This window comes from Ambystoma mexicanum, chromosome 7p (assembly GCF_040938575.1).
Source record: "Ambystoma mexicanum isolate Mex_15411 chromosome 7p, UKY_AmexF1_1, whole genome shotgun sequence".
NCBI classification, from domain to species: Eukaryota; Metazoa; Chordata; class Amphibia; order Caudata; family Ambystomatidae; genus Ambystoma; species Ambystoma mexicanum.
This window is the reverse complement of record NC_090939.1, coordinates 728,467,713-728,483,375: the sequence shown is the minus strand read 5'-3', so window position 1 is coordinate 728,483,375 and position 15,663 is coordinate 728,467,713.

The window sequence follows — 15,663 nt, the reverse complement described above, 5'->3', positions numbered from 1 at the left end:
TGCCCCTTTCAGGCTGCAAATGTTTTTGGGACATTCAGGGCTCTCTGACACCATTTTTGGGCCAACAACATTTTCTGGACTTTAGGGGGTCTAGGATGCCTGTAAACCCCTTTTTTGGGCCTCCAAAGTTTTCAACATTTTTGCAGGCCTAAAATGCATTTTAAGGCCTTTTTTGGGCTGCTAACATATTCTGAGCCTTAGGGGTGACGGATGCATTTTTCGTGCAAAAAATATTTTTTGGAATTTCAGTGGTCTAGGATGCGGGTTAATGCCCCTTTCAGGCTGCAAATGTTTTTGGGACATTCAGGGCTCTCTGACACCATTTTTGGGCCACCAACATTTTCTGGACTTTAGGGGGTCTAGGATGCCTGTAAACCCCTTTTTTGGGCCTCCAAAGTTTTCAACATTTTTGCAGGCCTAAAATGCATTTTAAGGCCTTTTTTGGGCTGCTAAGATATTCTGAGCTTTCAGGGGTGTAGGATGCATTTTTCATGCCAAAAATATTTTGGAGAATTTCAGTGGTCTAGGATGCGGCTTAATGCCCCTTTCAGGCTGCAAATGTATTTGGGGCATTCAGAGCTCTCTGACACCGATTTTGGCCCACCAACATTTTCTGGACTTTAGGGGGTCTAGGATGCCTGTAAACCCCTTTTTTGGGCCTCCAAAATTTTCAACATTTTTGCAGGCATAAAATGCATTTTATGGCCTTTTTTGGGCTGCTAACATATTCTGAGCCTTAGCGGTGTAGGATGCATTTTTCGTGCAAAAAATATTTTTGGGAATTTCAGTGGTCTAGGATGCGGGTTAATGCCCCTTTCATGCTGCAAATGTTTTTGGGACATTCAGGGCTCTCTGACACCATTTTTGGGCCACCAACATTTTCTGGACTTTAGGGGGTGTAGGATGCCTGTAAACCCCTTTTTTCCACCTCCAAAGTTATCAACATTTTTGCAAGCCTAAGATGCACTTTAAGGCATTTTCGGGCTGCTAACATTTTCAGAACTTTCAGGGGTGTAGTATGCATTTTTTGTGCCAAAAATATTTTGGGGAATTTCAGTGGTCTAGGATGCAACTTAATGCCCCTTTCAGGCTGCAAATCTGTTTGGGACATGCAGAGCTCTCTGACACTGTTTTTGGGCCAGCAACATTTTCTGGACTTTAGGGGGTCTAGGATGTCTGTAAACCCCTTTTTTGGGCCTCCAAAGTTTTCAACATTTTTGAAGGCCTAAAATGCATTTTAAGGCCTTTTTTGGGCTGCTAACATATTCTGAGCCTTAGGGTTGACGGATGCATTTTTCGTGCAAAAAATATTTTTGGGAATTTCAGTGGTCTAGGATGCGGGTTAATGCCCCTTTCAGGCTGCAAATGTTTTTGGGACATTCAGGGCTCTCTGACACCATTTTTGGGCCACCAACATTTTCTGGACTTTAGGGGTCTAGGATGCCTGTAAACCCCTTTTTTGGGCCTCCAAAGTTTTCAACATTTTTGCAGGCCTAAAATGCATTTTAAGGCCTTTTTTGGGCTGCTAACATATTCTGAGCTTTCAGGGGTATAGGTTGCATTTTTCATGCCAAAACTATTTTGGGGAATTTCAATGGTCTAGGATGCGGCTTAATGCCCCTTTCAGGCTGCAAATATTTTTGGGACATTCAGAGCTCTCTGACACCGATTTTGGCCCACCAACATTTTCTGGACTTTAGGGGGTCTAGGATGCCTGTAAACCCCTTTTTTCGGCCTCCAAAGGTTTCAACATTTTTGTAGACCTAAAATGCATTTTAAGGCCTTTTTTGGGCTGCTAACATATTCTGAGCTTGAGGGGTATAGGTTGCATTTTTCATGTCAAAAATATTTTGGGGAATTTCAGTGGTCTAGGATGCGGCTTCATGCCCCTTTCAGGCTGCAAATGTATTTGGGGCATTCAGAGCTCTCTGACACCGATTTTGGCCCACCAACATTTTCTGGACTTTAGGGGGTCTAGGATGCCTGTACCCATTTTTTTGGGCCTCTAAAGTTTTCAACATTTTTGCAGACCTTAAATGCATTTTAAGGCCTTTTTTGGGCTGGTAACATATTCTGAGCTTCAGGGGTATAGGTTGCATTTTTCATGCCAAAAATATTTTGGGGAATTCCAGTGGTCTAGGATGCGGCTTAATGCCCCTTTTAGGCTGCAAATGTATTTGGGGCATTCAGAGCTCTCTGACACCGATTTTGGCCCACCAACATTTTCTGGACTTTAGGGGGTCTAGGATGCCTGTGAACCCCTTTTTTGGGCCTCCAAAGTTTTCAACATTTTTGCATGCCTAAAATGCATTTTAAGGCCTTTTTTGGGCTGCTAACATATTCTGAGCCTTAGTGGTGACGGATGCATTTTTCGTGCAAAAAATATTTTTGGGAATTTCAGTGGTCTAGGATGCGGGTTAATGCCCCTTTCATGCTGCAAATGTTTATGGGACATTCAGGGCTCTCTGACACCATTTTTGGGCCACCAACATTTTCTGGTCTTTAGGGGGTGTAGGATGCCTGTAAACCCAATTTTTCCACCTCCAAAGTTATCAACATTTTTGCAAGCCTAAGATGCACTTTAAGGCATTTTCGGGCTGCTAACATTTTCAGAACTTTCAGGGGTGTAGTATGCATTTTTTGTGCCAAAAATATTTTGGGGAATTTCAGTGGTCTAGGATGCAACTTAATGCCCCTTTCAGGCTGCAAATCTGTTTGGGACATGCAGAGCTCTCTGACACTGTTTTTGGGCCACCAACATTTTCTGGACTTTAGGGGGTCTAGGATGTCTGTAAACCCCTTTTTTGGGCCTCCAAAGTTTTCAACATTTTTGCAGGCCTAAAATGCATTTTAAGGCCTTTTTTGGGCTGCTAACATATTCTGAGCCTTAGGGGTGACGGATGCATTTTTCGTGCAAAAAATATTTTTTGGGAATTTCAGTGGTCTACGATGCGGGATAATACCCCTTTCAGGCTGCAAATGTTTTTGGGACATTCAGGGCTCTCTGACACCATTTTTGGGCCACCAACATTTTCTGGACTTTAGGGGGTCTAGGATGCCTGTAAACCCCTTTTTTGGGCCTCCAAAGTTTTCAACATTTTTGCAGGCCTAAAATGCATTTTAAGGCCTTTTTTGGGCTGCTAACATATTCTGAGCTTCAGGGGTATAGGTTGCATTTTTCATGCCAAAAATATTTTGGGGAATTTCAGTGGTCTAGGATGCGGCTTAATGCCCCTTTCAGGCTGCAAATATTTTTGGGACATTCAGAGCTCTCTGACACCGATTTTGGCCCACCAACATTTTCTGGACTTTAGGGGGTCTAGGATGCCTGTAAACCCCTTTTTTGGTCCTTCAAAGTTTTCAACATTTTTGCAGGCGTAAAATGCATTTTAAGGCCTTTTTTGGGCTGCTAACATATTCTGAGCCTTAGCGGTGTAGGATGCATTTTTCGTGCAAAAAATATTTTTGGGAATTTCAGTGGTCTAGGATGCAACTTAATGCCCCTTTCAGGCTGCAAATCTGTTTGGGACATGCAGAGCTCTCTGACACTGTTTTTGGGCCACCAACATTTTCTGGACTTTAGGGGGTCTAGGATGTCTGTAAACCCCTTTTTTGGGCCTCCAAAGTTTTCAACATTTTTGCAGGCCTAAAATGCATTTTAAGGCCTTTTTTGGGCTGCTAACATATTCTGAGCCTTGGGGGTGACGGATGCATTTTTCGTGCAAAAAATATTTTTGGGAATTTCAGTGGTCTAGGATGCGGGTTAATGCCCCTTTCAGGCTGCAAATGTTTTTGGGACATTCAGGGCTCTCTGACACCATTTTTGGGCCACCAACATTTTCTGGACTTTAGGGGGTCTAGGATGCCTGTAAACCCCTTTTTTGGGCCTCCAAAGTTTTCAACATTTTTGCAGGCCTAAAATGCATTTTAAGGCCTTTTTTGGGCTGCTAAGATATTCTGAGCTTTCAGGGGTGTAGGATGCATTTTTCATGCCAAAAATATTTTGGAGAATTTCAGTGGTCTAGGATGCGGCTTAATGCCCCTTTCAGGCTGCAAATGTATTTGGGGCATTCAGAGCTCTCTGACACCGATTTTGGCCCACCAACATTTTCTGGACTTTAGGGGGTCTAGGATGCCTGTAAACCCCTTTTTTGGGCCTCCAAAATTTTCAACATTTTTGCAGGCATAAAATGCATTTTAAGGCCTTTTTTGGGCTGCTAACATATTCTGAGCCTTAGCGGTGTAGGATGCATTTTTCGTGCAAAAAATATTTTTGGGAATTTCAGTGGTCTAGGATGCAGGTTAATGCCCCTTTCATGCTGCAAATGTTTTTGGGACATTCAGGGCTCTCTGACACCATTTTTGGGCCACCAACATTTTCTGGACTTTAGGGGGTGTAGGATGCCTGTAAACCCCTTTTTTCCACCTCCAAAGTTATCAACATTTTTGCAAGCCTAAGATGCACTTTAAGGCATTTTTGTGCTGCTAACATTTTCAGAACTTTCAGGGGTGTAGTATTCATTTTTTGTGCCAAAAATATTTTGGGGAATTTCAGTGGTCTAGGATGCAACTTAATGCCCCTTTCAGGCTCCAAATCTGTTTGGGACATGCAGAGCTCTCTGACACTGTTTTTGGCCCACCAACATTTTCTGGACTTTAGGGGGTCTAGGATGCCTGTAAACCCCTTTTTTCGGCCTCCAAAGTTTTCAACATTTTTGCACACCTAAGAAGCATTTGAAGTCCTTTTTTTGAGCTGCCAACATTTTCTGATCTTTCAGGGTTGTAGGATGCATTTTTTGTGCCAAAAATATTTTGGGGAATTTCAGTGGTCTAGGATGCGACTTAATGCCCCTTTCAGGCTGCAAATCTGTTTGGGACATTCAGAGCTCTCTGACACTGTTTTTGGGCCACAAACATTTTCTGGACTTTAGGGGGTCTAGGATGCCTGTAAACCCCTTTTTTGGTCCTTCAAAGTTTTCAACATTTTTGCAGGCCTAAAATGCATTTTAAGGCCTTTTTTGGGCTGCTAACATATTCTGAGCTTCAGGGGTATAGGTTGCATTTTTCATGCCAAAAATATTTTGGGGAATTCCAGTGGTCTAGGATGCAACTTAATGCCCCTTTCAGGCTGCAAATCTGTTTGGGACATGCAGAGCTCTCTGACACCGATTTTGGCCCACCCACAATTTCTGGACTTTAGGGGGTCTAGGATGCCTGTAAACCCCTTTTTTGGGCCTCCAAAGTTTTCAACATTTTTGCAGGCCTAAAATGCATTTTAAGGCCTTTTTTGGGCTGCTAACATATTCTGAGCCTTAGGGGTGACGGATGCATTTTTCGTGCAAAAAATATTTTTTGGGAATTTCAGTGGTCTAGGATGCGGGATAATACCCCTTTCAGGCTGCAAATGTTTTTGGGACATTCAGGGCTCTCTGACACCATTTTTGGGCCACCAACATTTTCTGGACTTTAGGGGGTCTAGGATGCCTGTAAACCCCTTTTTTGGGCCTCCAAAGTTTTCAACATTTTTGCAGGCCTAAAATGCATTTTAAGGCCTTTTTTGGGCTGCTAACATATTCTGAGCTTCAGGGGTATAGGTTGCATTTTTCATGCCAAAAATATTTTGGGGAATTTCAGTGGTCTAGGATGCGGCTTAATGCCCCTTTCAGGCTGCAAATATTTTTGGGACATTCAGAGCTCTCTGACACCGATTTTGGCCCACCAACATTTTCTGGACTTTAGTGGGTCTAGGATGCCTGTAAACCCCTTTTTTGGTCCTTCAAAGTTTTCCACATTTTTGCAGGCGTAAAATGCATTTTAAGGCCTTTTTTGGGCTGCTAACATATTCTGAGCCTTAGCGGTGTAGGATGCATTTTTCGTGCAAAAAATATTTTTGGGAATTTCAGTGGTCTAGGATGCAACTTAATGCCCCTTTCAGGCTGCAAATCTGTTTGGGACATGCAGAGCTCTCTGACACTGTTTTTGGGCCACCAACATTTTCTGGACTTTAGGGGGTCTAGGATGTCTGTAAACCCCTTTTTTGGGCCTCCAAAGTTTTCAACATTTTTGCAGGCCTAAAATGCATTTTAAGGCCTTTTTTGGGCTGCTAACATATTCTGAGCCTTGGGGGTGACGGATGCATTTTTCGTGCAAAAAATATTTTTGGGAATTTCAGTGGTCTAGGATGCGGGTTAATGCCCCTTTCAGGCTGCAAATGTTTTTGGGACATTCAGGGCTCTCTGACACCATTTTTGGGCCAACAACATTTTCTGGACTTTAGGGGGTCTAGGATGCCTGTAAACCCCTTTTTTGGGCCTCCAAAGTTTTCAACATTTTTGCAGGCCTAAAATGCATTTTAAGGCCTTTTTTGGGCTGCTAACATGTTCTGAGCCTTAGGGGTGACGGATGCATTTTTCGTGCAAAAAATATTTTTTGGAATTTCAGTGGTCTAGGATGCGGGTTAATGCCCCTTTCAGGCTGCAAATGTTTTTGGGACATTCAGGGCTCTCTGACACCATTTTTGGGCCACCAACATTTTCTGGACTTTAGGGGGTCTAGGATGCCTGTAAACCCCTTTTTTGGGCCTCCAAAATTTTCAACATTTTTGCAAGCATAAAATGCATTTTAAGGCATTTTTTGGGCTGCTAACATATTCTGAGCCTTAGCGGTGTAGGATGCATTTTTCGTGCAAAAAATATTTTTGGGAATTTCAGTGGTCTAGGATGCGGGTTAATGCCCCTTTCATGCTGCAAATGTTTTTGGGACATTCAGGGCTCTCTGACACCATTTTTGGGCCACCAACATTTTCTGGACTTTAGGGGGTGTAGGATGCCTGTAAACCCCTTTTTTCCACCTCCAAAGTTATCAACATTTTTGCAAGCCTAAGATGCATTTTAAGGCATTTTTGTGCTGCTAACATTTTCAGAACTTTCAGGGGTGTAGTATGCATTTTTTGTGCCAAAAATATTTTGGGGAATTTCAGTGGTCTAGGATGCAACTTAATGCCCCTTTCAGGCTGCAAATCTGTTTGGGACATGCAGAGCTCTCTGACACTGTTTTTGGCCCACCAACATTTTCTGGACTTTAGGGGGTCTAGGATGCCTGTAAACCCCTTTTTTCGGCCTCCAAAGTTTTCAACATTTTTGCACACCTAAGAAGCATTTGAAGTCCTTTTTTTGAGCTGCCAACATTTTCTGATCTTTCAGGGTTGTAGGATGCATTTTTTGTGCCAAAAATATTTTGGGGAATTTCAGTGGTCTAGGATGCGACTTAATGCCCCTTTCAGGCTGCAAATCTGTTTGGGACATTCAGAGCTCTCTGACACTGTTTTTGGGCCACAAACATTTTCTGGACTTTAGGGGGTCTAGGATGCCTGTAAACCCCTTTTTTGGTCCTTCAAAGTTTTCAACATTTTTGCAGGCCTAAAATGCATTTTAAGGCCTTTTTTGGGCTGCTAACATATTCATGCCAAGAATATTTTGGGGAATTCCAGTGGTCTAGGATGCAACTTAATGCCCCTTTCAGGCTGCAAATCTGTTTGGGACATGCAGAGCTCTCTGACACCGATTTTGGCCCAGCCACAATTTCTGGACTTTAGGGGGTCTAGGATGCCTGTAAACCCCTTTTTTGGGCCTCCAAAGTTTTCAACATTTTTGCAGGCCTAAAATGCATTTTAAGGCCTTTTTTGGGCTGCTAACATATTCTGAGCCTTAGGGGTGACGGATGCATTTTTCGTGCAAAAAATATTTTTTGGAATTTCAGTGGTCTAGGATGCGGGTTAATGCCCCTTTCAGGCTGCAAATGTTTTTGGGACATTCAGGGCTCTCTGACACCATTTTTGGGCCACCAACATTTTCTGGACTTTAGGGGGTCTAGGATGCCTGTAAACCCCTTTTTTGGGCCTCCAAAGTTTTCAACATTTTTGCAGGCCTAAAATGCATTTTAAGGCCTTTTTTGGGCTGCTAAGATATTCTGAGCTTTCAGGGGTGTAGGATGCATTTTTCATGCCAAAAATATTTTGGAGAATTTCAGTGGTCTAGGATGCGGCTTAATGCCCCTTTCAGGCTGCAAATGTATTTGGGGCATTCAGAGCTCTCTGACACCGATTTTGGCCCACCAACATTTTCTGGACTTTAGGGGGTCTAGGATGCCTGTAAACCCCTTTTTTGGGCCTCCAAAATTTTCAACATTTTTGCAGGCATAAAATGCATTTTATGGCCTTTTTTGGGCTGCTAACATATTCTGAGCCTTAGCGGTGTAGGATGCATTTTTCGTGCAAAAAATATTTTTGGGAATTTCAGTGGTCTAGGATGCGGGTTAATGCCCCTTTCATGCTGCAAATGTTTTTGGGACATTCAGGGCTCTCTGACACCATTTTTGGGCCACCAACATTTTCTGGACTTTAGGGGGTGTAGGATGCCTGTAAACCCCTTTTTTCCACCTCCAAAGTTATCAACATTTTTGCAAGCCTAAGATGCACTTTAAGGCATTTTCGGGCTGCTAACATTTTCAGAACTTTCAGGGGTGTAGTATGCATTTTTTGTGCCAAAAATATTTTGGGGAATTTCAGTGGTCTAGGATGCAACTTAATGCCCCTTTCAGGCTGCAAATCTGTTTGGGACATGCAGAGCTCTCTGACACTGTTTTTGGGCCAGCAACATTTTCTGGACTTTAGGGGGTCTAGGATGTCTGTAAACCCCTTTTTTGGGCCTCCAAAGTTTTCAACATTTTTGAAGGCCTAATATGCATTTTAAGGCCTTTTTTGGGCTGCTAACATATTCTGAGCCTTAGGGTTGACGGATGCATTTTTCGTGCAAAAAATATTTTTGGGAATTTCAGTGGTCTAGGATGCGGGTTAATGCCCCTTTCAGGCTGCAAATGTTTTTGGGACATTCAGGGCTCTCTGACACCATTTTTGGGCCACCAACATTTTCTGGACTTTAGGGGTCTAGGATGCCTGTAAACCCCTTTTTTGGGCCTCCAAAGTTTTCAACATTTTTGCAGGCCTAAAATGCATTTTAAGGCCTTTTTTGGGCTGCTAACATATTCTGAGCTTTCAGGGGTATAGGTTGCATTTTTCATGCCAAAACTATTTTGGGGAATTTCAATGGTCTAGGATGCGGCTTAATGCCCCTTTCAGGCTGCAAATATTTTGGGACATTCAGAGCTCTCTGACACCGATTTTGGCCCACCAACATTTTCTGGACTTTAGGGGGTCTAGGATGCCTGTAAACCCCTTTTTTCGGCCTCCAAAGGTTTCAACATTTTTGCAGACCTAAAATGCATTTTAAGGCCTTTTTTGGGCTGCTAACATATTCTGAGCTTGAGGGGTATAGGTTGCATTTTTCATGTCAAAAATATTTTGGGGAATTTCAGTGGTCTAGGATGCGGCTTCATGCCCCTTTCAGGCTGCAAATGTATTTGGGGCATTCAGAGCTCTCTGACACCGATTTTGGCCCACCAACATTTTCTGGACTTTAGGGGGTCTAGGATGCCTGTACCCATTTTTTTGGGCCTCCAAAGTTTTTAACATTTTTGCAGACCTAAAATGCATTTTAAGGCCTTTTTTGGGCTGGTAACATATTCTGAGCTTCAGGGGTATAGGTTGCATTTTTCATGCCAAAAATATTTTGGGGAATTCCAGTGGTCTAGGATGCGGCTTAATGCCCCTTTCAGGCTGCAAATGTATTTGGGGCATTCAGAGCTCTCTGACACCGATTTTGGCCCACCAACATTTTCTGGACTTTAGGGGGTCTAGGATGCCTGTGAACCCCTTTTTTGGGCCTCCAAAGTTTTCAACATTTTTGCATGCCTAAAATGCATTTTAAGGCCTTTTTTGGGCTGCTAACATATTCTGAGCCTTAGTGGTGACGGATGCATTTTTCGTGCAAAAAATATTTTTGGGAATTTCAGTGGTCTAGGATGCGGGTTAATGCCCCTTTCATGCTGCAAATGTTTATGGGACATTCAGGGCTCTCTGACACCATTTTTGGGCCACCAACATTTTCTGGTCTTTAGGGGGTGTAGGATGCCTGTAAACCCAATTTTTCCACCTCCAAAGTTATCAACATTTTTGCAAGCCTAAGATGCACTTTAAGGCATTTTCGGGCTGCTAACATTTTCAGAACTTTCAGGGGTGTAGTATGCATTTTTTGTGCCAAAAATATTTTGGGGAATTTCAGTGGTCTAGGATGCAACTTAATGCCCCTTTCAGGCTGCAAATCTGTTTGGGACATGCAGAGCTCTCTGACACTGTTTTTGGGCCACCAACATTTTCTGGAATTTAGGGGGTCTAGGATGTCTGTAAACCCCTTTTTTGGGCCTCCAAAGTTTTCAACATTTTTGCAGGCCTAAAATGCATTTTAAGGCCTTTTTTGGGCTGCTAACATATTCTGAGCCTTAGGGGTGACGGATGCATTTTTCGTGCAAAAAATATTTTTTGGGAATTTCAGTGGTCTAGGATGCGGGATAATACCCATTTCAGGCTGCAAATGTTTTTGGGACATTCAGGGCTCTCTGACACCATTTTTGGGCCACCAACATTTTCTGGACTTTAGGGGGTCTAGGATGCCTGTAAACCCCTTTTTTGGTCCTTCAAAGTTTTCAACATTTTTCCAGGCGTAAAATGCATTTTAAGGCCTTTTTTGGGCTGCTAACATATTCTGAGCCTTAGCGGTGTAGGATGCATTTTTCGTGCAAAAAATATTTTTGGGAATTTCAGTGGTCTAGGATGCAACTTAATGCCCCTTTCAGGCTGCAAATCTGTTTGGGACATGCAGAGCTCTCTGACACTGTTTTTGGGCCACCAACATTTTCTGGACTTTAGGGGGTCTAGGATGTCTGTAAACCCCTTTTTTGGGCCTCCAAAGTTTTCAACATTTTTGCAGGCCTAAAATGCATTTTAAGGCCTTTTTTGGGCTGCTAACATATTCTGAGCCTTGGGGGTGACGGATGCATTTTTCGTGCAAAAAATATTTTTGGGAATTTCAGTGGTCTAGGATGCGGGTTAATGCCCCTTTCATGCTGCAAATGTTTTTGGGACATTCAGGGCTCTCTGACACCATTTTTGGGCCACCAACATTTTCTGGACTTTAGGGGGTGTAGGATGCCTGTAAACCCCTTTTTTCCACCTCCAAAGTTATCAACATTTTTGCAAGCCTAAGATGCACTTTAAGGCATTTTCGGGCTGCTAACATTTTCAGAACTTTCAGGGGTGTAGTATGCATTTTTTGTGCCAAAAATATTTTGGGGAATTTCAGTGGTCTAGGATGCAACTTAATGCCCCTTTCAGGCTGCAAATCTGTTTGGGACATGCAGAGCTCTCTGACACTGTTTTTGGGCCAGCAACATTTTCTGGACTTTAGGGGGTCTAGGATGTCTGTAAACCCCTTTTTTGGGCCTCCAAAGTTTTCAACATTTTTGAAGGCCTAATATGCATTTTAAGGCCTTTTTTGGGCTGCTAACATATTCTGAGCCTTAGGGTTGACGGATGCATTTTTCGTGCAAAAAATATTTTTGGGAATTTCAGTGGTCTAGGATGCGGGTTAATGCCCCTTTCAGGCCGCAAATGTTTTTGGGACATTCAGGGCTCTCTGACACCATTTTTGGGCCACCAACATTTTCTGGACTTTAGGGGTCTAGGATGCCTGTAAACCCCTTTTTTGGGCCTCCAAAGTTTTCAACATTTTTGCAGGCCTAAAATGCATTTTAAGGCCTTTTTTGGGCTGCTAACATATTCTGAGCTTTCAGGGGTATAGGTTGCATTTTTCATGCCAAAACTATTTTGGGGAATTTCAATGGTCTAGGATGCGGCTTAATGCCCCTTTCAGGCTGCAAATATTTTGGGACATTCAGAGCTCTCTGACACCGATTTTGGCCCACCAACATTTTCTGGACTTTAGGGGGTCTAGGATGCCTGTAAACCCCTTTTTTCGGCCTCCAAAGGTTTCAACATTTTTGCAGACCTAAAATGCATTTTAAGGCCTTTTTTGGGCTGCTAACATATTCTGAGCTTGAGGGGTATAGGTTGCATTTTTCATGTCAAAAATATTTTGGGGAATTTCAGTGGTCTAGGATGCGGCTTCATGCCCCTTTCAGGCTGCAAATGTATTTGGGGCATTCAGAGCTCTCTGACACCGATTTTGGCCCACCAACATTTTCTGGACTTTAGGGGGTCTAGGATGCCTGTACCCATTTTTTTGGGCCTCCAAAGTTTTTAACATTTTTGCAGACCTAAAATGCATTTTAAGGCCTTTTTTGGGCTGGTAACATATTCTGAGCTTCAGGGGTATAGGTTGCATTTTTCATGCCAAAAATATTTTGGGGAATTCCAGTGGTCTAGGATGCGGCTTAATGCCCCTTTCAGGCTGCAAATGTATTTGGGGCATTCAGAGCTCTCTGACACCGATTTTGGCCCACCAACATTTTCTGGACTTTAGGGGGTCTAGGATGCCTGTGAACCCCTTTTTTGGGCCTCCAAAGTTTTCAACATTTTTGCATGCCTAAAATGCATTTTAAGGCCTTTTTTGGGCTGCTAACATATTCTGAGCCTTAGTGGTGACGGATGCATTTTTCGTGCAAAAAATATTTTTGGGAATTTCAGTGGTCTAGGATGCGGGTTAATGCCCCTTTCATGCTGCAAATGTTTATGGGACATTCAGGGCTCTCTGACACCATTTTTGGGCCACCAACATTTTCTGGTCTTTAGGGGGTGTAGGATGCCTGTAAACCCAATTTTTCCACCTCCAAAGTTATCAACATTTTTGCAAGCCTAAGATGCACTTTAAGGCATTTTCGGGCTGCTAACATTTTCAGAACTTTCAGGGGTGTAGTATGCATTTTTTGTGCCAAAAATATTTTGGGGAATTTCAGTGGTCTAGGATGCAACTTAATGCCCCTTTCAGGCTGCAAATCTGTTTGGGACATGCAGAGCTCTCTGACACTGTTTTTGGGCCACCAACATTTTCTGGAATTTAGGGGGTCTAGGATGTCTGTAAACCCCTTTTTTGGGCCTCCAAAGTTTTCAACATTTTTGCAGGCCTAAAATGCATTTTAAGGCCTTTTTTGGGCTGCTAACATATTCTGAGCCTTAGGGGTGACGGATGCATTTTTCGTGCAAAAAATATTTTTTGGGAATTTCAGTGGTCTAGGATGCGGGATAATACCCATTTCAGGCTGCAAATGTTTTTGGGACATTCAGGGCTCTCTGACACCATTTTTGGGCCACCAACATTTTCTGGACTTTAGGGGGTCTAGGATGCCTGTAAACCCCTTTTTTGGTCCTTCAAAGTTTTCAACATTTTTCCAGGCGTAAAATGCATTTTAAGGCCTTTTTTGGGCTGCTAACATATTCTGAGCCTTAGCGGTGTAGGATGCATTTTTCGTGCAAAAAATATTTTTGGGAATTTCAGTGGTCTAGGATGCAACTTAATGCCCCTTTCAGGCTGCAAATCTGTTTGGGACATGCAGAGCTCTCTGACACTGTTTTTGGGCCACCAACATTTTCTGGACTTTAGGGGGTCTAGGATGTCTGTAAACCCCTTTTTTGGGCCTCCAAAGTTTTCAACATTTTTGCAGGCCTAAAATGCATTTTAAGGCCTTTTTTGGGCTGCTAACATATTCTGAGCCTTGGGGGTGACGGATGCATTTTTCGTGCAAAAAATATTTTTGGGAATTTCAGTGGTCTAGGATGCGGGTTAATGCCCCTTTCAGGCTGCAAATGTTTTTGGGACATTCAGGGCTCTCTGACACCATTTTTGGGCCACCAACATTTTCTGGACTTTAGGGGGTCTAGGATGCCTGTAAACCCCTTTTTTGGGCCTCCAAAGTTTTCAACATTTTTGCAGGCCTAAAATGCATTTTAAGGCCTTTTTTGGGCTGCTAAGATATTCTGAGCTTTCAGGGGTGTAGGATGCATTTTTCATGCCAAAAATATTTTGGAGAATTTCAGTGGTCTAGGATGCGGCTTAATGCCCCTTTCAGGCTGCAAATGTATTTGGGGCATTCAGAGCTCTCTGACACCGATTTTGGCCCACCAACATTTTCTGGACTTTAGGGGGTCTAGGATGCCTGTAAACCCCTTTTTTGGGCCTCCAAAATTTTCAACATTTTTGCAGGCATAAAATGCATTTTAAGGCCTTTTTTGGGCTGCTAACATATTCTGAGCCTTAGCGGTGTAGGATGCATTTTTCGTGCAAAAAATATTTTTGGGAATTTCAGTGGTCTAGGATGCAGGTTAATGCCCCTTTCATGCTGCAAATGTTTTTGGGACATTCAGGGCTCTCTGACACCATTTTTGGGCCACCAACATTTTCTGGACTTTAGGGGGTGTAGGATGCCTGTAAACCCCTTTTTTCCACCTCCAAAGTTATCAACATTTTTGCAAGCCTAAGATGCACTTTAAGGCATTTTTGTGCTGCTAACATTTTCAGAACTTTCAGGGGTGTAGTATGCATTTTTTGTGCCAAAAATATTTTGGGGAATTTCAGTGGTCTAGGATGCAACTTAGTGCCCCTTTCAGGCTGCAAATCTGTTTGGGACATGCAGAGCTCTCTGACACTGTTTTTGGCCCACCAACATTTTCTGGACTTTAGGGGGTCTAGGATGCCTGTAAACCCCTTTTTTCGGCCTCCAAAGTTTTCAACATTTTTGCACACCTAAGAAGCATTTGAAGTCCTTTTTTTGAGCTGCCAACATTTTCTGATCTTTCAGGGTTGTAGGATGCATTTTTTGTGCCAAAAATATTTTGGGGAATTTCAGTGGTCTAGGATGCGACTTAATGCCCCTTTCAGGCTGCAAATCTGTTTGGGACATTCAGAGCTCTCTGACACTGTTTTTGGGCCACAAACATTTTCTGGACTTTAGGGGGTCTAGGATGCCTGTAAACCCCTTTTTTGGTCCTTCAAAGTTTTCAACATTTTTGCAGGCCTAAAATGCATTTTAAGGCCTTTTTTGGGCTGCTAACATATTCTGAGCTTCAGGGGTATAGGTTGCATTTTTCATGCCAAAAATATTTTGGGGAATTCCAGTGGTCTAGGATGCAACTTAATGCCCCTTTCAGGCTGCAAATCTGTTTGGGACATGCAGAGCTCTCTGACACCGATTTTGGCCCACCCACAATTTCTGGACTTTAGGGGGTCTAGGATGCCTGTAAACCCCTTTTTTGGGCCTCCAAAGTTTTCAACATTTTTGCAGGCCTAAAATGCATTTTAAGGCCTTTTTTGGGCTGCTAACATATTCTGAGCCTTAGGGGTGACGGATGCATTTTTCGTGCAAAAAATATTTTTTGGGAATTTCAGTGGTCTAGGATGCGGGATAATACCCCTTTCAGGCTGCAAATGTTTTTGGGACATTCAGGGCTCTCTGACACCATTTTTGGGCCACCAACATTTTCTGGACTTTAGGGGGTCTAGGATGCCTGTAAACCCCTTTTTTGGGCCTCCGAAGTTTTCAACATTTTTGCAGGCCTAAAATGCATTTTAAGGCCTTTTTTGGGCTGCTAACATATTCTGAGCTTCAGGGGTATAGGTTGCATTTTTCATGCCAAAAATATTTTGGGGAATTTCAGTGGTCTAGGATGCGGCTTAATGCCCCTTTCAGGCTGCAAATATTTTTGGGACATTCAGAGCTCTCTGACACCGATTTTGGCCCACCAACATTTTCTGGACT